General features: G+C 42.8%; 1 pseudogene; it reads left to right on the top strand.

The window, feature by feature from the left end:
• The first annotated feature begins 1,255 nt into the window (after positions 1-1,255).
• Positions 1,256-27,642, top strand: LOC131748211 (ferritin light chain pseudogene; annotated as a pseudogene).
• Positions 27,643-27,894: the final 252 nt, after the last annotated feature.

Consider the following 27,894-nt stretch of genomic DNA (forward strand, 5'->3'; position numbering starts at 1 on the left):
AGTGATACTGAGTACCATTTTATGGGCTTATTTCCATTTCTATGTTTGTTGATGTGTTTCTTCAAATATTTTGCCTATTCTTTATTGGGTTGTTTTCTTATCATTGAGGTTTGAGAGTCCTTATATGATCTGGATACAAGTCCTTTAGGAGATACATGTTTTGCAAACATTTTCTCCCAGTCTGTAGCTTGTCTTTTCATTCTCCTAACAGTGCCTTTTGAAGAGCAGAATTTCTTAATTTTTACGAAGTCCAATTGATCACTTTTTTCTTTTCTAGGTTATGCTTTTTGTATCAGATCTAAGTAATCTTTGCCTAGGGGCACAAAGCTATTCTCCTGGGACTTCCCTGGCGGTGCAGTGGATAAGACTCTGTGCTCCCAATGCAGGGGGCCCAGGTTTGATCCCTGGTCAGGGAACTAGATCCCACATGCATACTGCAACTTAAGAGTTCGCATGCCACAACTAAGGAGCTCGCCTGCCACACCTAAGACCCCACGTAACCAAATAAATAAATAAATATTTTTTTTAAAAAGGCTATTCTCCTGTGTTTTCTTCTAGAAATTTTATAGCAGTAAGCTTTACATTTAGGTTTATTATCCATTTTGAGTTCATTTTTATATAAGGTGTCAGGTATAAGTCAAGGTTCATTTTTTACATATGGATGTCCAAGTGTTCTACTATCATCTGTTGAAGAGATTGTCCTTTCTCCATTGAACTGCCTTCCCACCTTTGCAAAAAATCAATTGACCATATATGTGAAGCCCTATTTCTGAACTGTTAATTCTGGTCCACTGGTCTATTTGTCTATCTCTGTGCCAATACCACTGTGTCTTAATTATGGTAGCTTTATAATAAATTTTGACACCAGGGAGTGATAAAGCTCCAACTTCGTTCTTCTTTTGCACAGTAATTTTGGCTATCCTGGTCCTTTTGTCTTTTCATACATTTTAGAATCATCTTGTCAATTTCTACAGATTGTCAGGTCTAAACTGTAGTTCCACTAATTATCTGTGTGCCCTTGAGCAAGTTACTTGATTCTCTTGTGCCCCTGTTTCTTCATTTATAAATTGGGTTGATGATGATAATGGTGCCTACTTCGTTTGTTTTGAAGTTTAAGTGACATAGCCCATATACACCGTATCCATAGAAAAATGCCTGGGACATAGTGAGAACTCATTAAAGGTTAGCCATTTTTTTCCTCACCACCACCCTTCCGATTGCCTTTTCTTTTATTTCTTTAAGACAGTGGGGCGCCATGGTGAGGACAACGGACTGGAATAGGGTGAGGCTGATGGCAGGAAAAACAGGTTCAGAAGTGATTGCAATATCCCAGTGGCAACTGATGAGGTCAATGTTAGTGAAGATGTGAAGGAAATACTTGAATCACTTCTCAGGTAGATTGAGCAGGGCTTGATAAGTAATTGGTTATAGGAGTTGAAAACAAGGGAAGTTGAATTTGACTCAGAATCGCTAGCTTTAAGAGACTGAGTGGCTTGTGGCAACTTATATGGTATCACGTATAATTCACAATCTTTTGGGGGGGGTCAAGATTGTAGGAAGTTGGGGAATGGTGGCATTCTTTAGACTGTAAACTGCCACAAGAGCAGGGACTGCTATTTTTGATCACTACTGCTTACCTAGGGCATAGCACAATGCCTTGCTAGGTACTCACAGTAGACAGAATAATGCGCCGCCCCCCCCCCCGCAAAGATGTCCAATCCTACTCTTTGGAACCAGTGACTATGTTACCTTCCAGTGCAAGAGAGACTTTGAGGGTATGATTAAGCTATGGAGCTTGAGATGAGGATAGTATCCTTGAACCTCTGGGTGGGCCCAAGATAATCACATGGGTCCTTCCCCCCCCACCCCCCGGTACGTGGGCCTCTCACCGTTGTTTGTGGCGTCTCCCGTTGCGGAGCACAGGCTCTGGACGCACAGGCCCAGTGGCCACGGCTCACGGGCCCAGCCGCTCCGCGGCATGTGGGATCCTCCCGGACCGGGGCACAAACCCGTGTCCCCTGCATTGGCAGGTGGACTCTCAACCACTGTGCCACCAGGGAAGCCCCATGGGTCCTTATAAGGGAAGAAGGGAGGGAGGAAAGTCAGAGAGAGAGAGAGAGAGATTGAAAAACGCTTTGCTGCTGGCCTTGAAGATGGAAGAAAGAGCTATAAGCCAAGGAATGCAGATGGCCTCTAGGACCTGGAAAAGGCCAGGAAACAAATCCTCCCCAGAGCCTCCAAAAAGGAATGCAGCCTTGTCATCACCTTAATTTTTTCTTAGTGAGATCGATTTCAGACTTCTGCATTCCAGAAATATAAGATTATACATTTGTGTTGTTTTAAGCCACGACATGTGTGCTAATTTATTATAGCAGCACTAGAAAATGAATATATGTTTTATGTGATGGACAGTGTTGAGAAATAGTGAAGACCTGTATACTGCTGCCTGTAGTTTACTGAATCCAGGTTTGCAGAACCTCATGCCTCTCTAACAAGAGTGCCACCTAGTTGCCTAATACCCGATTAAAATCGAGGGGGAAAAAAGATGTACAAAAAAAGATGCATGTAGCCTCTCCCAGAACATCGACTGTCATCCTTCTTTAATTTTATAAAATGCTTTGTTTCCAAGATCCCAAATGTCAGAAACAAGTAAGTAAGAGGCTTAGCGTCTTTGGGGAACGCAGAACGAACCCAACCAGAACAATGTAGTGGTAGGAACTCAGGCTCTGAAACCAGGAAAAACCAAAAGCAAGAGGCATATTTTGCTAGAGGGGTTGTTTCCAAGTGTGCTTCTCCCAGGCCACTGCTGATTGCATCGTGGAGGAAGAGGCCACCAGCTCCTCATTTTCCTCTCAGAGGACTGCAGGGGAATGTTCCATTTCTGCAGGCCTTTTGGCCTGGTCACTTCCTTAGCGCATACACTGCCAACCCCTTTCTGACCTCAGTTCACAGTTTACACTCAACAAATCCAGCTCCCTGCCCTGGGTGTAACCAGAGACAGGGATAACCCCAGGACATAAACCTAGATTATGTAAACTGAGTTTTTAATGTAAACAGAGATCACCTGTTCTTTAGCTCTGTTTAGCTTTATAGAATTACAATGGCTAACAGTTATTGAGAGCCCACAGTGTACTGAGTGTCTGCATGCCTTAATCTCTCAAAGCCTACTATAGTCTCAGTTTTACAGATGAGGAAATAGAGACCCAGAAAGGTTTTTTTTTTAACATCTTTATTGGAGTATAATTGCTTTACAATGGTGTGTTAGGTTTTAAAACTCATCAAAGCTCACATAATTTGAGCAAATCCGGGAGTATATATGGTTTTTCCTAGAAGACAAACTTTATTTTTCCCCTGAAATTAAAATGTGCCGCCTAGAAGCCTTTGGGCTTCCTAACATTTATATGGAAAATGGCAGGTACTGTAGCAAGGACTTTAGGAATCACAGCTTCTATTTTTTTCCCCCTATTTCTAATTCTTCCCAAGGTGAAGCATTTATTCAGGTGAGGCTTACAGTCCATCAGAGTCTCAATTAGCAGAACTTCAAGACACTGGAAAGGGGAACATCACAGGAAAATGAACAGACCCAAAATGTATTCATTCCCAGGAGACTTATAATGAAAACAACATTCAGGATCAGGATCTGGAAGCAAAGCCAGATCGGCATCATCATACAAACACTCAGTTAGGGGCTTCCCTGGTGGCGCAGTGGTTGAGAGTCCGCCTGCCGATGCAGGGGACACGGGTTCGTTCCCCGGGTCCGGGAGGATCCCACATGCCGCGGAGCGGCTGGGCCCGTGAGCCGTGGCCGCTGGGCCTGCGCGTCCGGAGCCTGTGCTCCGCAGCGGGAGAGGCCGCGACAGTGAGAGGCCCGCGTACCGCAAAAAAATAAAATAAAATAAACAAAACAACCTCAGTTACATCCACTATACCATACCTGCCGAGGTCAGAAAGTGGACTCCTGCTACCACTTGGAAGTGTTTCCAAGGACAAGGGCTAAAACCAAAACCCTTCTCGTGGGAACCTCCTGTAGAGCACGGGGAACTCTGTTCAGTACTCTGTAATGACCTATATGGGAATAGAATCTAAAGAAGAGTGTATAGATGTACATGTACGACTGACTGACTCTGCTGTAGAGCAGAGACTAATACAACATTGTAAATCGACTATACTCCAATAAAAAATTAATTTTAAAAAAATAAAAATAAAAACCTTTTTCATTATCCACAACACTCTAATCCCTAAGCCGGTCCATACATTGCATGTTTTTACAAGGATTACCAAGTGTAGCTCAGAAAATGGAAAGTATGCTTGCTGCTCAGAAAAATAAAAATATATTTGTATATATATATGTGTATATATTTTACAATTTTATAAATGCTAAAACTCCATATTTAAACAGCACATAAATATAGAAGGTATATAAATAGATGTGGTAAATACAAAAATATAAGGGAAACTAGGTTTTGGTATATATAATGTTAATATTTATATAATACATGTATATATTATGTGTATATTCAAGGTCACCACATTACCTTACCCAAAGAAGTCCCTATAGACAAAGTACCTCTGACTTAGTCATCCTACATTTTGAAAAGAGTAAAAGCTTAATATATTTTTAAAAGAAAAAAATTTGTCCTCAGATCCATTTTAATATGGCTGACTAATGTTACTCAATATATAACACTGTCTAATACTAAATTACAGTGGAAATGCATTACTAAGAAAAGATGATAACCCCAACTATAATTTTAGTTTTGTCATATATAAAAGCTAGATATGACTCCTGGCCTACATTTTTCTGGAAATATCGTTCATTATCTGTTCATCTGTCTCAGAGAGTCAATGCCTTGTGCCATCGCCATTTTGATAACAATCTAGTCTTTACAAGGTCAAGGTATGAAGGTATCATCTCTTGTAAGAACCTCTCACATCCGGTGTGACACTTAATCTCTAAGTGTAACCCAAGCCGTAGCTTCTCCCTACTCTCTTCAAATGCGATGTTCTTTTCTATTATGTTTGGAGAAAAGGGGGTTTGTCATCTGACTGCTCCAGAGTCATTCAGTTGGCACCTCCTTTTCTGCTTTGTGAGCTCCTGCTCGGGGTCACCCCAGGCAGCCTTTCCCTCCCCTGTGATGATGCTGTCATGGAGCAGGGAGGGTGGACCACACGCCCTATGGGGGCCTGCCCTCCACTCCCCCACAATGGCAGGTGAGAGTGTGTTTAAGACTTTACTGACCAGTTGGGGATAACTTACTGGTATGACAGGGTAGAAAGTACTTTTTTTTTGTAAGTACTTTTTTTTTTTTTTTTTTTTTTTTTTGTGGTACGCGGGCCTCTCACTGTCGCAGCCTCTCCCGTTGCGGAGCACAGGCTCCGGACGCGCAGGCTCAGCGGCCATGGCTCACGGGCCCAGCCGCTCCGCGGCACGTGGGATCCTCCCAGACCGGGGCACGAACCCGTGTCCCCTGCATCGGCAGGCGGGCTCTCAACCACTGCGCCATCAGGGAAGCCCTGTAAGTACTTTTTTAACGGGATGCTAAGTATGAATTCTCTCGTAGTCCAAAGGAAAAGAACAAAGGACATTAAACACTTCATTGAAGAGGGTGGGGTCCCAGTTCTCAGCCTTGCTCTCAGGCCCATTCTCCTCTGACCCCTCCAGAGAGCGAGAAGGAGCCCCCTTCCTCAAATGTGTTCAGTGTACAGTTTTCACTCCATTGTAGGAAAAACCCACTCACTCTCCTCAGGGGTTAGCACTGTGCTAGGTGGATCATCTTCTGTGGTGGGCACTCTTTGGGCCCCATCCAGGTCCTCTTGGATCCCATTTACAGTTTCTATACGCTCCTCTCCTCCAGGCTTCTGTGTGCTTTTGCTTCTAATGGTCTAAATTTGAGACTCTTTGAACTGCTTTAAAGAGCCAGAGCCAGGGACAGGCAGGCACAGGAATGTGAAAGCCCAGCTCCCTGGCCGGAAGTTGGGACGAACTCAGAGGCGTGACATACTCCAGAGGTCCCCAGCAGGGTCAGGCTGAGGCTGGCTCTTCACCTGAGATCACACCCTCAGGGTTCCTCCCCTTCCCAGTCCCCCGCTTCTCTCACCCCTTTAAAGGTCTCCCTGGAAGTACTTACTTTCAAAAAATCACTATCATACAAATCCTAATCTCAGCGTCTTCTTCTCGGGAACCAACCTAAAGCAGCACCTTTCTACCTATTTTTAAGTCTACTCAAAGGCTCCATTGGGCTTCCCTGGTGGCGCAGTGGTTGAGAGTCCGCCTGCCGATGCAGGGGACACGGGTTCGTGCCCCGGTCCGGGAGGATCCCACGTGCCGCAGAACTGCTGGGCCCGTGAGCCGTGGCCCCTGAGCCTGCGCGTCGGGAGCCTGTGCTCCGCAACGGGAGAGGCCACGACAGTGAGAGGCCCGCGTACCGCAAAAAAAAAAAAAAAAAAAAGGCTCCATAATTCTCAGGCGGTACATTCCCAAAGTGCAGCACAACAGCCCAGGGGTTCTGGTGTGATAAGTCAAATCCTTTTGAGTTCCCTCCCCATCAGTGTGGGATGAAACTGCGCCACTTTACTGCTCCAGTCCCCAGTGGGTAAATGCTGGGCAAAATAAACATCTGTCCCAAGGACAAAAAAATCCTTCTCAGCAACAAATTTAAATCCGATTAAACAGGACAAACTTTCCCCAAAGCAATACAACTTGCAAAGAGGTGCTCTACCCCAAATTAGATTCTATAATTGGCCAAGCTGATTCTCTTCCCCTCTTCTATCTCCTGCCCGGATGCCAACCATACATAGGAAGTAAGTCCATCACACGCTGTTGTGAAAGAACAAGCCATCTAACCCCGAGAGCCATTTTTAGTAATACAACAACTCAACAGGGGCTTTGACCAAAAAATGTCTCTTTTCTCTGGTCCAGTGATACTCAAACTATGGTGCCAGGACCACCAGCAGCAGCATCTGGGAACTGGTTAGAAGCACAAATGCTCTGACTCCCACCTGACACCTAGTGAATCAGAAGCTCTGGGGTTGGAAGCCCTCCAGGAATTCTGAGGCATGCTCGAAGCTGAGAACCACTGCATTGGTCAAGTCGGGCATCTTCTGTCTTTAATCTCTGTAAACGTTTTTTTTTTTCAAATTCTCAGGAGAGAAAGTAGGATTGGCTGTTACTAAGGAGTTTCAATCCTCGATGCAATCATCGATGGCAAGGAGAAAGGCTGAGAAGAATGAGGGGAACTCAGAACAGAGAAGCCTCTGTGAACTACTGCATCCGCCATTATTCACTGGTCTAGCATTAATGGAAGAAGTCATCTATGATGCACTAGAATACAATGAATCAGGTCAGCTAAATATAGTGGTCTTCATGACAGTGATTTTGAAAAATGGAAACAGAGCAAGTTTCTCTGCTTTAGACTGTTTAGCAGCGCCGAATATTGCGATGAGTGCTCCTCCACTGTGTTCTTATAACGTGGCTGAATTACCCCATTAGGGTACATACTGTCAAAATGGCTGACTTTTTTTGTCCCTATACTGGAAGCATCTCAAAGACGGGCTATTTCTTGTTCACCTCTGCGTCGCTAATGACTGTACCACAGTTAGGTGATCAATAAACATTTCTTACATGTTGAATAAGTAAAAAGAAACGCGGCATCAAAATAATGTAGTAAATTCCTAACTAGAGGAAAGCCCTGGGATTAGGATTGAGGGTTAGGTTCTACCACATACATAAGTGACTCAAGGCAGCTCTAAACAAAATCCAGGTAGACCCCAAAGTACTCTGTGGTAAAGTGGTAGGGTAGGGTGACAACAGTGGAAACATTTTACAAAGGAAAGGAAGGTCCTTTTTTGGTTTTGGTTTTTGGTGCTTGCAGAGTGTAAACTCTTTCCTCCCCTACCCAGTTCTATTGAGATATAATCAACATACAGCACTGTATATGTTTAAGGTATATAGGACAGTGATTTGATTCACATATATTGTGAAATTATCGCCAGAGCAGCTCCAGGTCTTGGCTCAAAACCCACCAGCCACTGCCTTTAGCAGGAGTTAACATAATCTTTAAATTAAAGGGCCCAGAGATAAGAAAGGAAGCTACAAAAACAAACTAACAAAAAACACAATGAGATGGAACCAGCTGGGACCAAGACGGGCAGCGAATCTGACCTCCAACAGACCCTGAGTCTCATTATTTGCTGATTTTACTACATTAGCATATTTAAATGACACACCTACTGGTGGCCATGACCAGACATTAAGGATCGAAAAAGGATACAAAGGGAGCGGTACCCACTCCCTGGGAAGAAGCCCTGCCCCTTTCCCAGTACACTAATGCATATGCCGCCCTACCATTAGCCTCACTCCTCCTCCCTTTGTCTTCGCTCGTTAAAATTAAATCCCTCTCACCAGGTGGGCAAGAAGATGACCTGTGAACTTCGTTGCTCTTCTCCATTCTTTGGCCACTGAATCAAGCTTGTGCTGAGTCGATCTCAGCTCAGTTTTGTTATTACTCGGCTGCTCGAACGTGAACGGAAAAAGAACCCTCCCCTGCCGAGGCAGAGAGCCTTGACCCAGGATAGGACCCGAACAGGGTCCATACAACAATAATTTTAGTTAACATCCATCATCTCATATAGGTACAAAAGAAAAAAAGGAAAAAAAGGGTTTTTTACTTTATGTTAAGAACCCTTAGGATTTACTCTTAACAACTTTCCTGTACACCACACAGCAGTGTTAACTCTGGTCATCATGTTGTACGTTATATCCCTAGTACTTACTTACCTTATAACTGCTAGTTTGTACCTTTTGACCACCTTCCTCCAATTCCCCCTCCCCTCATTCCCCACTCTGGTAACCACATATTCTGATATCTTTTTCTATGAGTTTAGGTTGGTTGGTTGGTTGGTTGGTTTTAGATACCACATATAAGTGAAATCGTACAGTATTTGTCTTTCTCTGTCTGACTTATTTCACCTAGCATAATGCCCTCCAGTTCCATCCATGTTGTCGCAAATGGCAGGATTTCATTCTTGTTTATGGCTGAATAATATCCCGTTGTGCACATATATACCACAACTTCTTTATCCATTCATCTGTTCATGGACTAGAAAGGTCTTTAATTGGAATCTTAAATTGCTTTTGCCTCACAAAGGAGAGGCCTGTGGTTGCTTTTCGGGCCCCAGAAAATAACATTTTTCCCATTAAAATCTGTTGTTTTACTGTAAGGAATTTATGCTATTTCCTGGGCTCTCAAACCCTTTGTGAAGCTCCAACCATTTGGAGGACAGGGCACGTTTTGAGGGGAGGGATGTGAAATCTGAAGACTGAGTATACCAGGTCTGCAGGGAGCAGAGCAAACATAGAGAAAAGTGGGTTTGGGGTGGGGTGCTCGAGACCTTTGCCAAACAAATACGTTGAGGATGGGGAGATGGGGAATGTCATCTGGTTTTTTAGAAAGGGAGTTTTAAGTTAAGGACCATTTATTTTAAGAGGCATAAATGGGGCTTCCCTGGTGGCGCAGTGGTTGAGAATCCGCCTGCCGATGCAGGGGACACGGGTTCGTGCCCCGGTCCGGGAAGATCCCACATACCGCAGAGCAGCTGGGCCCGTGAGCCATGGCCGCTGAACCTGCGCGTCCGGAGCCTGCGCTCCGCAATGGGAGAGGCCACAGCAGTGAGAGGCCCGCGTACCACCAAAAAAAAAAAAAAAAAAAAAGAGGCATAAATGTAAAACTACAGTTTAAATCGTCTTCCAGGAGTGAAGACATACAACAAATTCATAAGCAGAAGGGGATCAGAAAATGCCACACCTGTGGGACTTCTCTGGTGGTCCAGTGGCTAAGACTCTGCACTCCCAATGCAGGGGGCCCAGGTTCCGTCCCTGGTCAGGGAACTAGACCCCACATGCTGCAACTAAGAGTTCGCATTCTGCAACTAAAAATCCCGCGTGCCACAACTAAGACCCGGCACAGCCAAATAAATAAATATTAAAAAGAAAAAGAAAATGCCACCCCTAAATATGCCACCTTGACATAAGGATTATTTTGAGCTAAAGGCAGTTAAGAAGCAACAAATGCAGAAAGAACTCTCTGCCCTCCTATCTGCCTAGAAGCACAGCACAAATTTCTCCTTGTAAGAGTGTTCCCACTCCCCTCTCCCACACCAGGAAGAGGAAAACCACCATTATCACCTGAGAGACAACCTCAGTCCCAAGATGGGTCTGCATAACAAACCTTACTAAACAGTTTGTATCTTCCACTTGTTTCTCCCATGTATTTTACATTCCCACAATCTACTGCCCCCGGAATCCCAAACACCTTGTTCTTTGTCTTATCACTTCTCCACAAACTTATCACCCCTTGTTAAAATGGAATATAAGCCCCTGGATCTAAGTGCCTGTTGGGGTCTTTACTTCCTTTTCTGTGAGGCCCTCATGTGCATATGTAATAAACCTTTTCTCCTGTTAATCTGTGTATTGTCAGTTTAATTAGCAGGCCCCAGCTACTGAACATAAAAGCATATAGGAAAAGTTTCTCTCTCCCTGCAGTATTTTCTTGGGTCCTAGAGAAACAGCTTTTATCTTAAGATGGGGAAAAGAACACCTTTAGATTTTTTTTTCACAAGTTTTGGATTTTGTCTTCCTCTCTTTTGTTGTATGTGTTCATCTTGGTGGTTTCCTTGATTTTTCCAGTCAGTGATATCTGCATGATTCAGATATTCCCAGGCTTCCCTGTACCCAACCTTTGAGGTAATTGATGATAAAGGAAATATAAAGACTTTGAGACATAGTATTTTTTTTTTTTTTTTTTTTGGCCACACCATGCTGCGTGTGGGATCTTAGTTCCCCGACCAGGGATTGAACCCACGCCCCCTGCACTGGAAGTGTGGAGTCCTAACCGCCAGGGAAGTTCTGAGACATCGTATTAAGGTGAATTTACTTCTGAACAAGAGAGGGAAAACCTGATCGAACACAGCAGGATTAGGTCCTATGGGATGGAGTCTTCAAACTAACTATCAAATAATAATTCAGAGACAATTAAAGTATTGATGATTTACTTATATTTAGGGACTACACAAGGGAGTACAGCTCCCATGGAGACCCTCTCAGGCCAAAAGCAAGGGTGGGACTTATAAAAATCAAACCTAGAAAGCTTCATAAAGGATGACTGGTTGAACAAGACCAAGCTTGTCAGTTCAAGATTGGTTCATTGTAATGAAGCTGGGCACAGGCCATTTACGGAACCCCAAGTCTGGCTGTGGTTTTTAGGAACTGTGTTTACCCATCAAGTCTGTTATGTTGACCCCAGATATGCAGTTGAGTTATATATAGGCTGCAAAAAGTCACAGTTGCATCATGCAGCCATTTTTCTGCTGATTTGGACCAGTTTTCCAGTAAGTGGCTGCTCAGTTCCTTTTAGTGGGGCCCTGACCACGCACTGTCTTGCAATTTCTCATACCCTCATGGCTCAGGATTCTGCAAACCTCCTCCTTTGCTAAACCCAGGGTTTGTCACTATGATCAGGAACATCTCCATAACTAAAAGTTGATGGTGACAGACATTCTTTGCTTGACCAAACTTCAGTCAGGCTCTTGAACCTTCTCCTAGGCCCATCTGCACACTTTCTTGTAGAATCTGTTTTTGGCAAGAACCCTGATAAATCAGTTTAACCAGAACTCCCTCCCCTGGATATCTGATCACCCTCAATATATGATCAGGTTCCTCATCCTCCACCAACCCGCAGGTAATGTCTCACCACCCTGCCTTGTTTTCACTAAAGAATCCTGTTAGGTCAGCTTAGCTAGAACGCGCCCCCCCTTACCCCTGATGTTTTCTCTTAGTAATTTTCTATCCACTGACCTCCCACCCTGCTCCTTGGCTATAAATTCCCACTTGCCCATGCCATATTTGGAGTGGAATCCAATCTCTCTCCTCCAGTGGGCCCTATACCTATCATGAGGGTCTGGAATATACATTTCTTTAACAATGACTCACATCTGAAGGGAGAATATATTAAGTGGACAAGGTAGAAAAGAATGTATCTGTGTTGGGAGGTACCCAAGACCACCCCTAGGTTTGATTATTCACCAGAACTCACAGAACTTTTTTTTTTATTGGAAGTTGGTTTTTTAACTGGAGGCTGGTCACATACGCAGCCTCTGCCTAGCATGTATAAAAATTCTAGATTCTTGGAAGAAAAGCAGGTGTTCAGCATAAACCATATTGTTTATACAGTGCAGGCACAGTGAGCTAGTCTTATCAGCTAAGAGTGGGAACTCTCTCCACAATCGAAGTTTCCAGATGCCAGTCAACAGCCAACCTAAGCAGGCCTGTAGCAGGCAACCTAAGCTGAAAACATAAGCAGGCTTTTCAAAGGATTGCAGTCAGGCCTGCTATGTGAACTCTTTTCTGCACATATCGTCATTTGAAATCATTCTTTATCATGTTCAACTGTTTTATTTAGGGCACCATGGACAACATAAATATTTCTATAAAAGATTTATCAATTTTAAGGAAGATATCTACTTCTCCACTTAAGTTTCACAAAGATTTTGCTCCCTGGATTAATTTTTTCTGGCAGATCTCCCAGACAAGGGATCAGCAAATTATGGCCTGTGGGCTAAATACAGCTTGCCCTTGCTTTTGTAAATAAAGTTTTATTGGAACACAGCCATGCCCATCCATTTCTATATTGTTTACAGCTGCTTTTACACTAGAAGGGCAGGCTAGGATAGTTGTGACAGAGATTGTATGGGCCTCAAAGCCTAAAATATTTACTATCTGGTCCTTCAGAGAGGAAGTTTGCTAACCCCCATCCTAGACCATAAGAAGTGCAAATAGTCAGCTTTCTTTTAATACTCTCAGGTATGTTCTTCAAAATATGTATTTCCTGTTTTGAATATAGTGTTCATCTAATAAGGAGGAAACAATGAGAATAAGACCACTAGATGGGTATTAACTCTTGGGATGGTTTTCTCCATCTAAGTAGTTTACTTCTGCCCAGTATACAGAATTGTCACAATAATGGCTAAAATGTTCTAAGAAAAAATGTTCTGCAATAATACAAAGAATTGTTGCTATATTTTTTTAATTATTTTTTTACAGCACCAGGCTTCAGAGTGCTAGAAGAAATCTGATATTGGAGAAAGTGACCCCTTCTCTTGGTTTTGAAAATTCCCTAGTGTTCATTTATGGGCTTTAAGACAGTTGGTTTAAAATAATTTCTCTGAAGGCAATTTTCAGAGGAGAGGGTAGGCTGTTCCTTGAAGTCTAACCACTCATCCCGATCAAGCACAAGCTTGGGATGTACAAACCCTACGGTCAACCTCACATTGTTTTGGATGGAATACAGCTGAAAGCAGTTTCTAAATGTCCCCGCCTCAAAGATATTATACGGACAAGATTGACTGATAGACAAAGAAAGAGAAAACCAGAACCAAAAAAGTTATTGTGAATTTCAGGAGACCAACTGTCCATGGACATCGAAATTCTGCTCAGGAAGCTTAGGGTTAGAAGTGCAATAATCATTCCTAACTGTGCTGGGACTTGTAGAGGCAGGGATTTGTAGAGGGGTCATTCCAACTCCCAGAGCAGCACTGAGGTGGTACTACCCTTGAGTCTCCCTCATGTGGGAAGACAAAATGAGGCCCAGGAACTCTCCAAGCTCTAGACACAGAAGCAAATCTTTCTTCAACAGGGGTCTGCTGCAGAATGGATAACAGGGGGCCAAGACCACAGATGGTGGGAGTGACTTTGAGAAGATGTCCATAATCAAGGTGAACGAAAGGAAGATACAGAACCTTCTCACGCACTTCTAGCAACCTAGGCAAAAACACTGAATTGCAGAAGCAGCCCTATCTGATATTCACTCATTCATTCACCCGTATTCATTCACTCAGGAGATATTTATTGATTATGTGGTATGTGCTAAATGCTAGGTACTGAGCAAAAAAATGGAGCTTACAGTATAGTGGAGGAGCTGGGCATTAAATAAATAGGAGCAGTATAACATAATGGTTAGTAGAGCGGCTTCAAACTACTCGGGTTCAAATTCCAGCTCTGACACTTGCTATTCTGAGCAAGTTCACTTAACCTCTCTGGGACTCAGTCTTCTCATCTATTAAGTAGGATTAATAATAATACCGACCTTCTTTGAGATGAACCAACTGTAACTGCACACAACATGCTTGAATGAAAGAAGCCAAACGCAAGGGTGCACACTGTATGATTCCATTTACGTAAAGTTCAAAAAGAGGGAAAATGAAATCTATGGGGTCAGAAGTCAGGAAAGCGGTTACCCTTGGTGAGGAGTGAGGGTGTGATTACCTGAAGGAGACATGAGGGGGACTCCAGGGTTCAGGTTATACTGTGTTTCTTCTTTTTCTGCTGGTTACACAAATGTGCTCACCTTGTGAAAATTCATGGGGCTGAACATTCACTTATGTAACATTTCCATTAAAAGTTGGGAAAAAACTATAGGAACAAAGTTAAAAGACGGATTTAGGGCTTCCCTGGTGGCGCAGTGGTTGAGAATCCGCCTGCCGATGCAGGGGACACGGGTTCGAGCCCTGGTCCGGGAAGATCTCACACGCCGCAGAGCAACTAAGCCAGTGCACCACAATCACTGAGCCTGTGCTCTAAAGCCCACGAGCCACAACTACTGAGCCCGCGTGCCACAACTACTGAGCCCGCGTGCCACAACTACTGAAGCCCAGGCGCGTAGAGCCCGCACTCTGCAACAAGAGGAGCCACCGCGATGAGAAGCCCGCGCACCGCAATGAAGAGTAGCCCCCGCTCGCCGCAACTAGAGAAAGCCCGCGCGCAGCAACGAAGACCCGATGCAGCCAAAAATAAATAAATAAAAGCATTAATTTTTTTAAAAAGACAGATTTAGATAAAAGACAATTTTTATGCACAAACATGTTCTTTATAGTTTTATTTATCCCTATGAAAAATTAGAGACGGCCTAAAAGTCCAACCGCTTTTTAAAAGACAACCATGGTGGCTGTAACAGAAGAATTCTCACAAGCTATTACTAATTGATCAAAACAGAACATAGCATTTTGAACACATACTACAACTTTATTTCTGTAATCATTAAAATCTACTATTAAAAAGGAAAAATAATGACCTCATTGGGTTGTTGGAAGGATTAAATGGGATATTACATTTAAAGTGCACAAAAGAGTACTTAGCATGTAGTAAACGCTCAATGATGTTAACTCGTACTGTTTCTATACAAATATATAATTGCACACTGTGAGAAGAAATATAATGAAAAATGTGGTGTTATAAGGGTAGACCCAGAATCCAGGTTAGGTTTTCAAAACAAAGGATCCCTGTTATCCAGGACGCCATGCTGCTGACCCAGAGCATTAAGCACTAAGAGGCTCTGCACTCAGAGTCCAGAGCCACCAACCTCAGCACAGGCCACAAATGAACACCCAAACAGAAAGGACTGCAGACACTCACTGATAACAGCAATAATACAGTACATGGACATAGCTTGTTATGGTTTAAGAAGTATTTTCACACAAAAAGACTCATGGAGGTATAACAAGAAACCAGGGAGGGAGATAATATTCCCAGTCCTCAGATGAAGTGACTGAGCTGTAATGACTTCTTTAATGCAACCCAGAAAGGGGAAGTACTGAGATTGGAGCTTCATTTGTCTATATGTCCAACTTCAAAACATGCATTTCCCCCAGTGCCCCAGACCTTCCACAATCTGGGCGGCTATAAACAGACACAGAAGACACTCTGCATCCCATCCCTGTCCCTTGGAATCTGGGAAGGAAAGCAGAAGAGTGCACTCTAGTATTTCCTTCTGTTGAAGGACCACTGCCTGGGAAGGAAAGAAATTGAGCCAGTCAGATCTCCTTATACACATGCTAATGACAGACCTCCTAGCAAACACTCTAATAGTATTAACTAGTAGGAGAGTCTTTATCTATGGAATACTTTGAGGGGGATGTACTTGGTCTGTCGGGCATTGTTTGTGGTAAACAAACCTGGAACATACGTATTTATGGGGCATGGCTCCCTGGAAAATGTAAGTTACGTAACAATCAGAGCAGAAAAAATGGAGACATACCATCACCAAAGTAGCTTTCTTTTCTTGCAAGTGATGACTGCATACATTGCTTAGAGATCTTATATGTTAAATCTGACCTGGTATGTGTCTTAATGTGGCAAGAAAGGGCCAGGAGAGCTGCACTGGTAGTCCCTGACTTCCCACTGCTTTGTCTGTGCTCATTACTTGTACCCTTGAAATTATCAGGAAAGCTTGGTGCTGGGTAAGATGTGTGATTCTTGTAAGTCCGATTTGCCAATTTGATCCCTGTGTTAGCTCAGAAATGATGGGTATATAGCAGTAAGTACAGCTGAATTTTGGGGGTGTCCAAGGAGCACACTCAATGTGAAAACATCTTCAGACCAAAACCCTTAGGGGTTGAGCCACATCAGGGGACACCCCAGGAGCTCCAAAGACATGAATAGCCCAAATTAGCGTAGAGTCACTCCAGATGGGGTTTCATTTCCCAAAGGGGGCGGGATGATTCCACTGAGAGATAGACAGGTCTTTCTAGGTGGTCACAAGTTCCTGAACCAGAACCTTATCCCTGGAAAAGACTCAACATTATTTTTCACTACTACTCAAATCCACACCCTGGTTCACATTCCAAGTTTGCTGGTGGTACTTTAACTAAAGACCATTTGATAGAAAACGAAAGAAGAAACCTTTCTTCAGAAGGCTTACCTGGTCAAAAGTCACCTCTTCTACAATGTCCCTGACTGTCCTGCTTGGTTTCAACCACTTTAATTAGCAACTGGTCCCTAGGGAGACCCCCAGATACTCCTTGCATTCTTTCCTTTTGCCATAAGTAAGCCCAAGTACTACCCACAAGCTTAGACCCAGGACTACCTTGTCAATACTTCAAATACTAGGCAAATGCAGAATTTTCCATTACTCATCCACAAGCTTCTCTTACTGAAGCAGGAAAAGGAAGTCCATAGGAAGTCACCTTGTCATAGCCAATAGGTTGACGATGGCTCAGAAGAAGGCAAATGTACAATCCTCCCCACCCTACCCCTGCAAATCCACAAATAAAAGTTGTTCTTCGATCATTAGATACAGCATAGTCCTCTGTGGAGGCATGCTGTTATTACAAACATAAACACTTCATCTCCTTGTACGTAATCCATCTCCAGAGAGGACTCTTCTGCTCTGCTTGGAAATTAGGTCACAACTTTTAACTCAAAGCTATAGTATATGAAAGCTAGATCTTCCAGTGTGAGCATCTAAGGATGTATCATAGTGGAGAAGGGTGGCCATAGCTGACCAGGAGGAAATGAATAAAACTATCTAAGTGGTTTCTGGTGGTTGTATCTTAGTTACTGAGCCTCATTGAAATATGTATCTGGTCAATACATATTGTAAAGCATGCTGTGTTCTGTCTTACATGTGGGAGTAGATTCTGTCTACTTGAGTAATGGGTACAAAAGCCTGAAGGCACCAGAGTTAGGTGGAGTTTACTGGCTTTTTATAATTCTTCATTTAAAAAAAAAAATTCCACAGGCACACAGCAGGCTGGCCGTAGGCAAAACTGAGAGAGATGAAGTGTACCTTTGGATCTACCATTATTTTCTTTCTCTCCCTGAAATAGCCATTCCCCTCAAACGAAAAGTATCCTTTTTCTAAATGTTACAGCGCTGAGTTCACCCCCCAAAATACCTTGCTGTGTCCCAAAGTTCTCTATCTGGTAACAGAAACTCTGAAATTGTAACCATCCACTTCATTCATTCATTACTTCACTAAACATTATTGGGCACTGTTTTGTGTCAGACATTTTAAGTTGTTGGGGACAAAAAAATGTGTAAGAGAGATCCTTCCCTTCCTTCTTCCCTGCCCACAAAATCCTATTATTTTGGCCTCATAAAAATCTCTTGGAGGGACTTCCCTGGTGGTCCAGTGAGTAAGACTCCGAGCTCCCGATGCAGGGGGCCCGGGTTTGATCCCTGGTCGGGGAACTAGATCCCGCATGCGTGCCGCAACTAGACCTGGCGCAGCCTGCCTAAATAAATAAATAAATAAATATTTTTAAAAATCTCTTGGATTCTCTCTTCCCTTTCTCCACCTGCCACCATCATTTTGACTCAGCCCTGGTGAACTAATATTGGATCTACTGCAGTAGTCTTAACTACGCATCCTCTTTGCATCCTTTTCCTTCAAACCCAGTCTCCACATATGAATTAATATTCCTAAAATGTTCTTCTTGCTCCAAGCTGCCTTCAGATCCTCTATGATGTGATCCTTACCTGCCTTCCTAGATGTATCCATTCCCATTCTGTAACAGTTATGCCGATCTGCGTAGGTTCTTGGACTACACTATGCCCCTGTGCCGCTGTGCCTTACCATGTGGAAGATTTTTTGCTAACAGTTTTACTGAGATATAATTCACATAACATACAATTCACCCACAAAAGTGTATGATTCAATGTTTTTTGGTATATCTACAAAGTTGTGTAAACACTGCCGCAATTGATTTTAGAACATTTTCATCAGCCCCAAGAGAAACCCCTTACCCATTGGCTGTCACTCCCCATTTCTCTCCAATCCCCTCTCAGCCCTAGGCAATCATCAATATACATTTGGTCTCTATGGCTTTGCCTGTTTTGTACATTTCACATAAATGGAATCATGTATTTAGCCTTTTGTGTCTGGTATTTTCATTTGCATAATGATATAGCATGTATTAGTACTTTATTTCTTGTCATTGACAAATAATATTCCATCGTATGGATATACCACATTGTATTTACTCATTCATCAGTTGATGGACATTTGGCTTGTTTCTATTTTTTGGCTATTATGAATAATGCAGCTATGAATCATTCATGTACAAATATTTATGGGAAAATATGTCTTCAGTTGTCTTGGGTATATACAGGCATACCTGGGAGATATTGCAGGTTGGGTTCTGGACCACCACAATAGATTGAATACCACAATAAAGCGAGTCACATGAATGTTTTGGTTTCCCAGTGCATACAAAAGTTATGTCTACACTATACTGTAGTCTATTAAATGCACAATAGCATTATGTCTAAAAAAATGTACATACCTTAATTTAAAAATACTTTATTGCTAAAAAATGCGAACCGTCGCCTGACAACACAAGGTTGCCACAAACTTCAATTTGTAAAAAACATAGTACCTATGAAGCGCAATAAAGCAAAGCACAATAAAATAAGATATGCCTGTATCTTGGAGTGGAAGTGCTGGATCATATGGTAACTCCATGTTTAACCTTTTGAGGAACTAGCAGGCTGTTTTCCAAAGTAGCTATATAATCTTACATTCCCAAGAACAGTATATGAAGCTTCCAATTTCTCCACCGTCTCACCAGCTCTTATTACTCTCCGTTTTTTTGATGAGAGACATCCCAGTGGGGGTGAAGTGGTATCACATTGTGGTTTTGATTTGCATTTTCCTGATGATTAATGATGCTGAGCATCTCTCCATATGATTATAGAGATCTTCTTTGCAGAACAGGTACCTCTCTGCTTTATGCTCTTCCCTTGTCTTGAATGCCCTCTCTCCCACCTTGGTCCCCATTCCTGGTTAGTTGAGAACTTCTACTTATGCTTCAAAATCTGGCTTAGCCATCATATTCTCTCGGAGGTCTTCCTTGACTCTCCCAGGTAGAACTATCCCCTTTGAGCCACTTGTGTATGCTCTGCAACACTTATCACCCTGTGTTTTCTAACATGCAGGAATGCCCCCACACCACAGACTTGGGGCTTGGTCATGTAACTTGCTTTAGCCAATGGAACATGGATGTTTATGACTTATACCACATCCTAATACAAGCTCTCATGCTATTCTCGATATGGCTTTGTTCCCCTTTTTGACCTTCTGCCTTCCACCATGAGAACAGCTCCAGAGAGTATCTGCTCTGCAGCTTGGGTTCCAGAATGAGAAGACACATAGAGCTAAGTTGAGCCCAAAAGAGCCCCAAGGTCCCCAAATGAATTCTGCCAAATTATAGGTTTTTGCTACTCAAAGTGTGACCCAAAATGAAGCATCCACATTTATAATATTTACAAATATTTATAGTTACAAATATTCAGTGCAATGCTTCTCCTCTGAAAGAGGCTGAGAAATCTTACAAACTGATGCTTAGGAGCAATCCTGAAAAGTGATCTAGTAACACTTTTCATCTTAGATAGGCTTCACTTCAAACATGTGAGAACATTTTTAAAAAGAATTCCAGTAAAGAATAACATAGTAATAGAGGAATAAATTTAATATTTAATGCACATGTGTAATGGTGGGATTCTGCTTTACATCTAACTTATTTCTTCATGCTATAGTTTAAATTATTTTCCTAACCTTGGAGAAACGGAGGAAAACTGATCTCTGCTTCTGTGATAGAGATTTTTATCTAGGAGGTTCAACCATAAAACAGTGGTTTAAAAGATATAGGCACCCCTATGTTCATAGCAGCACTATTCACAATAGCCAAGACATGGAAACAACCTAAATGGCCAGTGATAGATGAATGGATAAAGAAGATGTGGTACATATATACAATGGAATACTACTCAGACATAAAAAAGAATGAAATATTGCCATTTGCAGCAACATGGATGGGTCTAGAGATTATCATGCTAAATGAAGTAAGTCACAAAGAGAAAGACACACACCATATGATATCACTTATATGTGGAATCTAAAATATGACTTAAATGAACCTATCTACAAAGCAGAAACAGACTCACAGACATAGAGGACAGACCTGTAGTTGCCAAGGGGGTGGGGGAGGGATGGACTGGGAGTTTGGGGTTAGTTGATGCAAATTATGACATATAGAATGGATGGACAAGAATGTCCTACTGAAGAGCACAGGGAACTATATTCAATGTCTATAATGGAAAAGAAAATAAAAAAGAATGTGTGTGTGTCTCTATATATATACATATATATATGTGTGTATATATATATATATATATATATATATATATATATGAGTCACTTTGCTATACAGCAGAAATTAACACAACATTGTAAATCAACTATACTTCAATAAATAAAACAGTGGTTTGAAAAGAGAGAAATTTTGTCCCTCAGAGGACATTTGGCAATGTCTGGAAACATTTTCGGTTGCCACATCTGTGGGAGAGTGGTGATGGTGGAGGGTGCTACTGGCACCTTGTGGGTAGAAGCCAGGGGTGCTGCTCGACATCCTACAATGCATGGGACAGCCCCCACAGCAAGAACAAAATCTAGCCCCAAATGCCAATAGTTGTAAGGTTGAGAACTCCTGCTATAAACTATCAAGACTGGTGGTAAGGATGGGTGAAATGAGTCTCGTTATTTTTTTTTATTACTGAAGTATATTCACACTTAACCTTTGAGACCACCCCATGGCCTCAGTTGGCTGCACTGCCAACATCAATTCCTCATCCCCACCCCCCAACTTTAAAATAAATTTGGGTTTATAGTTTGGAAAAATAGCCATAATTGATACATGTATGTAGAACAAATGAAAATCATCCCCTGGGTTTTCTTCTTTGAAATACCTGCCACAAGGTGAAGGTGAAAATCAGATATCACTCTAGCTCAGTGGTTCTCAATACTCGCTGCTGCATGTGTGAATCAACAGGGGAGCTTTATGTTTTTTAACTGAGGTATAGTTGATATACAAGATTATGTAAGTTTCAGGTGTATAACATAGTGATTCACAATTTTTAAAGGTTATAGTCCATTTATAGTTATTATCAAATATTGGCTATATTCCTTGTGCTGTAAAATATATCCTTGTAGCTTATTTATTTTTATACATAGCAGCTTGTGTCTCTCAATCCCCTCCCCCTATCTTGTCCTTCCCGCCTTCCCTCTCTCCACTGGTAACCAACAGTTTGTTCTCTACATCTGTGAGTCTGTTTCTGTTTTGTTATATTCATTAATTTGTTTTGTTTTATTTTTTAAGTTCCACATATAACTGGGGAGCTTTAAAAGCTCCTAATACCCAAGTCACCTCCAGAGATTCTGACTTAATCAATCCAGTGTTTGGCTTCCTGGTCATAGAATTTTTTTAAAGCTCCCCAAATGACTCTATTAGTGCAGCCACAGTTGAGATTCCCCCTGGGCTTCATGCAGCATAGAATCTTATAAATGCCGTTCAACATCCTCTTTATCTGCCAGGATGACCATTTTGTTCTTAGTCAGTGATTTTTGTGTACGGTTTTCGGAACTTTTAGAGACTGTCTGAATCATAAATTTTCATTAGTTACGGATGAGACTAAATTTCATGGTTTCCCAAAATAAAATTACTTAATACTTTAAGCTTGCTTAATGTTTCTGATTAGGAAAGACCCAACATGGGAATAGAAGTTTCATATTAAAGCAAATCAATAGACCATGAGACAGAAAAATGTTCAATGAACACCTCTCTGGGCATCTTAGACGGGTAAGTTCCTGGGCTATTAAAGACAGGGACTGTCACACATACACACACACACACACACACACCACTAATAACCTATTTCCTTTGGTCTTAATTTATTCCCAAATATCAGATATAGGGACTATTCCATTGGCTTCAAAACCTGTGACACTTCCTCCTCTCTCTCAGGCCCAAATGCTAGGATATTACAAATGCCACAAAACCCACAGTGATCAGGGAATTTACATTCATCACCCTGATGCAGCATAAACTTAGGGATTTTCTTCTTGCAGCTGAGGATCACACGGTGTAGAAAAATAATTCCAACTGGTCACAGGATAAGAACAGTGAAGACCTCAACAGAACATGAGACCCACATTGCAGGAGCTCAAGGGTTATCCAGGAAGAGAAGGAACCAGAATTCTCTGGTTAAGTCTATTTCCTATTGTTCTGACAAATCCAGTTCCCATCAGAATGTTCACACGCCCCCACCTTTGACTGAACATGTGGAAACACTGTAGCCTCAAGTTCTGCACAAAACTGTTGGCTCCACCTGGGACTGCTGTGTTCTACTGAGACCAGGAACTGGTCTCCCTGTCGCTGATTGCCTCATACTAGAAGCTGTTCCTTCCTTGCGCAGTAAGTCAGATTGCCTCAGCACCTACAACGGAAACGCTCTAGATTCCATACATCCAGAATGCAGTAGATAGCAATGTCAGGACAGGTTGGAGAAAAGCAAATTGGAAAATCCCTCACTTCAGCAAAATACAGGAATTGGCGGATGAGGGGGAAAAGCCAACACTTAAAGAATTTCCAAATGCCCATCATGGTAACAAATAGCTATTTGTTATATTTCTCTTCTTTTCCCCCGCAATTTGCTGCCTTTGCAGGATCCCCTCTAAATGCTATTTTGAATTCTCTGTAGCCGTTGATAATCGAAAGTTATACACATTCTTGTGGATAGACTGAGCACCATCACAGCACTATCCAAATAGGATTCTGCTGGTTTCTGAGGTACAAGAAACATCGTTTTTACATTTCTTTTTTGAATTAACTTACTTGGAAATAATTTCAAATTCACAAGCTGTAAAAATAAACATTGTACAAAGAACCCTGTATATCCTTTACCCAGATTCACCTATTCTCCACCCCTCTCTTTGCAAATTTCATACGCCATGGCCCTTGATCCCTAAATATTTCTGTGTATACTTCATAAGAGTAGAGATAGTCTCTTACATAACCGCAGTACAGTTCCAGACTAATTGGATGCCAGACATTGGGTTCATTGTTAGCTGCTGGGTTTTTTAAAAGTAATTTTTGTAATATTCTGTAATTCTTGGTAAATAATTTTGAGCTTTCCTCTGGGATGCAGTTAGGTTACTTGGAAATAATTTGATTCTTTCAAATCTTGCTTTTCGGCTTTGTTAGGCTGAATCAGACCAGAGCAGCCTTTAGTCTAGGCCTAGCTTGATCCCACTATTGAAATAACACCATTCGAAGTACTCTACCTAATGCACACATAGTACGAGGGTTCTCCAGTCTAGCTAAAGGGAAGATGAACTACTCCCAAACCTGTGTTATCGCCAAGAAGTTTTCCACTTGATACTTTTGGGAGATTATTTCCCTGGCCTCAGCTAGTTTCCTTAAAAACTCATGTACAAAAAAAAAAAAAAAAAAAAAAAAAACAACCCTCATGTACAGATCAGCACTAAGCTGACGACGATTCAAGGGAGCCCCTCTGCAGACCTCCAGAGTTCAATTTCCAGGCAGCGCTCTCCTCTCTGGTCCCCTGCCCTGTGAATCCTAGCCACCGTGGCCTCTCCAAATTCCCAACTATGTCTCCTCAACTCAGGAAACCTGGGGGTTCTGTTTGCGTTTCCCATCCCTGCACTGAGGCTTGCAAACTGGCTCCAGGCAGTAAACAGGGGCAATCATAGGGTTCAACTTGTTTGTTTCTCTTCTCTTAGGGATCTCTGTCCTGTGCTGCCTACTGTCCAATGTTTGTGAACCATCATTTCGTACACTTTATCTGGTTCTTTAGTTGTTTAAGGTAGGAGGGTAAATCTGGTCCCTGTTACTTCATCATGGTCAGAACAATGTTTTTGTCTAATCTACTGTCCACATTTCAATATTGTCAGTTGACCTAATAATGTCCTTTATGGTATTTTCACTTCCCCTGCAGTATACGGTTCAGTTTAGGCTCAGGTGTCGCCATTTAGCTGTCATGTCTTTTCAGACTCCTTTAATCTCAAACATTTCCACAGCCTTTGTCTTTTATGACACTGACATTGAAAGAATACTGTCCCACCTCCTTTTCCTTGTTTTGTGTCCAGCTGATATTTCCTCAGAATTAGATTCAGATTATACACTCTCAGTCAAAATACTACGTAGGTGACATGTATCCTTTTCAGGGTATCACCTCTGGAGCTACAGGATATCCATCTCTCCTTCACTGGTGATGTTAATTTTGGTCACCTGGTCTAGGTGTTGTCCAATTTTTCCATTGTATAATTACTATTTTTTTTCCTTCCCTTGCTACTAATGAGCAATCTCTAGGGAGACACTTAACAACCATGGAAATATCCTGCCCATCAAAAGTTCCCCTTCATTTAGTATCCATTGATGATTCTTGCCTGACTGAGGCTTTATTATGATGGTTGCCAAACGATAATCTTCCAACTCTAGGACTCCCTCCACATTGACCCTTGGCATTGTAAGCAAAAGCCCACCACCCTTCTCCCCCATTTATCCATTTATATACCTGTTTTTCCATTGGTTTATAATTCAGTATTGTAATTAATTATTTTGGTGCTCAAATTGTCTAAGGTTTAGCCAGAAGAAGCCCCTTCAAGCTGGCTCCTCTGTACTTGTGGCATGTCCCTAACGTTTTTCTGATCACTTCCTTACTTCCTGACATATCATGATATTCTATGCTCCTCTTGAATCAATCTCGCTCCTTCCCTGGAATCAGCCAGAGAAACATAGTTTTAAACTGTGAAATGAAACTCTGACATACACAACTGGCTTTCTTCAAGATCTTAATCCAGGAGAAAAGAAAAAATTCTCTCAGACAACCAAGTCATTTAAACTTGTGTCCCAAACTACCAATCAAGCAACACAATAATGACGAAGGCACTATATATAATGCTAACTATAAACCCACTAAAGTGGAAAATATTTGGAATATAAACTGAGTTATACTCTCTTCTATCCATAAAAGTTACTCAGTTAGTTCACATATGGTTACTTTACATATTCTGGATCACAGAAGTTTCATTACATTAATATATTCTGCATAGCACTTTATAAGCATCAGCTGTGTTAAGACTGCATTAATAACCCAATTTCTTCATCTTTCCCAGTATCCATACCATTTACTGTGTGACCTGACACATCTCTCCATCAAAAGGCCAGGTATACAAGCCCACTCCTTAAGTTTCAGTTCAGCCATATGGCTTGCTTTGACCAATGGTAGATATGACACAGGAGAGGCTTGTAAAAGGGCTTCCACAATGGGGCTTGTTCTCTTGCAATCTTGCACTTCTGCCATTTCCATGAGAAGGATATATCTGGGTTAATTACCCTTGTCCAGCCCTGGGGGGATCGGTCAATGTTCCAGGCATGTGAATCCAGCCAACATTGGCCGAGTTGCCCAGGAAGCCCAGCCGAGATTAGCTAAAACCTGTAGATCTATGAAAAACAAATATTTACTGTCATATACCACAGAGGTTTGCGATTGTTACAAGGCAAATGCTAACTAATATGTTAGCTAATATGATACTCAAATATCCCTCCCTAGATAGGTAGAACGGATCTCATTATCCTCTCTTTACAGATGTGGAAATGAGCCTCATGGAAGTCCAATGATTTGATCACAGTTCTAGAGCAAGTAGGTGGGAGAACAATATTTCAGAACCTAGGTTTTCAGAGGTGGATTCCAGGGCTCTTTCCACTGCACTTCTTAGTAAAGCTGCCTGGAAGAGTGGAGTTTAAGGGCATTCCTGTGGAGTCACACGCTCATCAGGGGTCCTACGACAAATGCTTGCGGAGCTGCACTCTTCGCTTGGCCACCTAAGACTACGGCTGCTTCACCCTTCCTGACTGGAAACCACCAAACGTGGAGCAGAGAACAGAGTGGCATGTGTCATTACAATTAGTCACAGTGGTAGCCAGTTTATCCTCTGTTCCGGAAGCTATAACCATTTGAGTTCAGCTGACAACTTATTACAGATTGAAACGAATATCCATGTTCTTCTGAGTAAAGAACTACCCACTTCAACAACAACAACCAAACAAAGTAAGAATTACGGAATTGTAACTAAAGCCTAGAGTTTGATAAAGCAGGGCTGTTACCTTTTCTTAATGTCTTCACACAGGGGAAATCACTAAAATGATATTTAAGTTCTTTTTTGTACCACCGTGAAAGAGCTAAAATTTTCTTTAGCTTACAAAATATCAACAGGCAGTGCGCGGGGCAGTCCCGCGGCTCCGTCTCCTGCTACAGCGCTGTGTGGACCGAACAGACCCAGGGGCGCCCCTCGCTCCTGCCTCCGACCACCTCCATCCAACCTGTGCTCCACTCGCAACCTTCGGAACCAGCCTCTCAGCTGTCCTCGGCCACCGGGACCGCCAACACCGTATTTTGAGCTTCACCCCGTATCACCGATCCACCACGAGCTCCCAGATTCGTCAGAATGATTCCGCCGAGGTGGAGGCCGCCGTCAACCGCCTGGTCAACATGCATCTGCCGGCCTCCCGCACCTACCTCTCTCTGGGCGCCTATTTCCACCGCCACGACGCGGCTCTGGAGGGCCTGGGCCACCTTTTCCGCGAAGTGCCCGAGGGGAAGCGTGAGGGCGCCCAGCGCCTCTTGAAAATGCAAAAGCAGGGCGGCAGCCGCGCCCTCTTCCAGGACGTGCAGAAGCGTCTCGGGGTGAGTGGGGTGAAACCCAGGACGCTGTGGAAGCCGTCGTGCTCGCGGAGGAGAACCTGAACCAGGCCCTGGTGGACCTGCACGCCCTGGGCTCTGCGCGCGCAGACCCACGCCCCCGTGACCTCCCGGAGAGCCGCCTCCTAGACGCCGCGCAGGTGAAACGCATCCAGAAGATGCGCGACCACCTGACCAACCTCCGCAGGCCGGCTGGTCCCCAGGCGGGGCTGGGCGAGTCCCTCGTCGAAAGGCTCAGCCTTCAGCACGACTAGGAGCGTCCGGAGCCCAGCGGCCTTTGACGAGCCCCTCTGGCGTCAGGGCTTCTGCGTGAAGCCCAGCTCTGCAGCCACGAGGCAGCTTTTTAACCACCCTGGAGCTCTCTCCCAAGCCTTGGACCAAATGGAAACAATAAAGCTTTTTTTGCAGCGAAAAAAAAAGAAAGAAAGGAAGAAAGGAAGCAAGAAAGAAAATACCAACAATCACATTAGTCCAGAATAGACATAGATGTCCATCAACAGATGAAT

Source organism: Kogia breviceps, chromosome X (genome assembly GCF_026419965.1).
Source record: "Kogia breviceps isolate mKogBre1 chromosome X, mKogBre1 haplotype 1, whole genome shotgun sequence".
Taxonomy (NCBI): Eukaryota; Metazoa; Chordata; class Mammalia; order Artiodactyla; family Physeteridae; genus Kogia; species Kogia breviceps.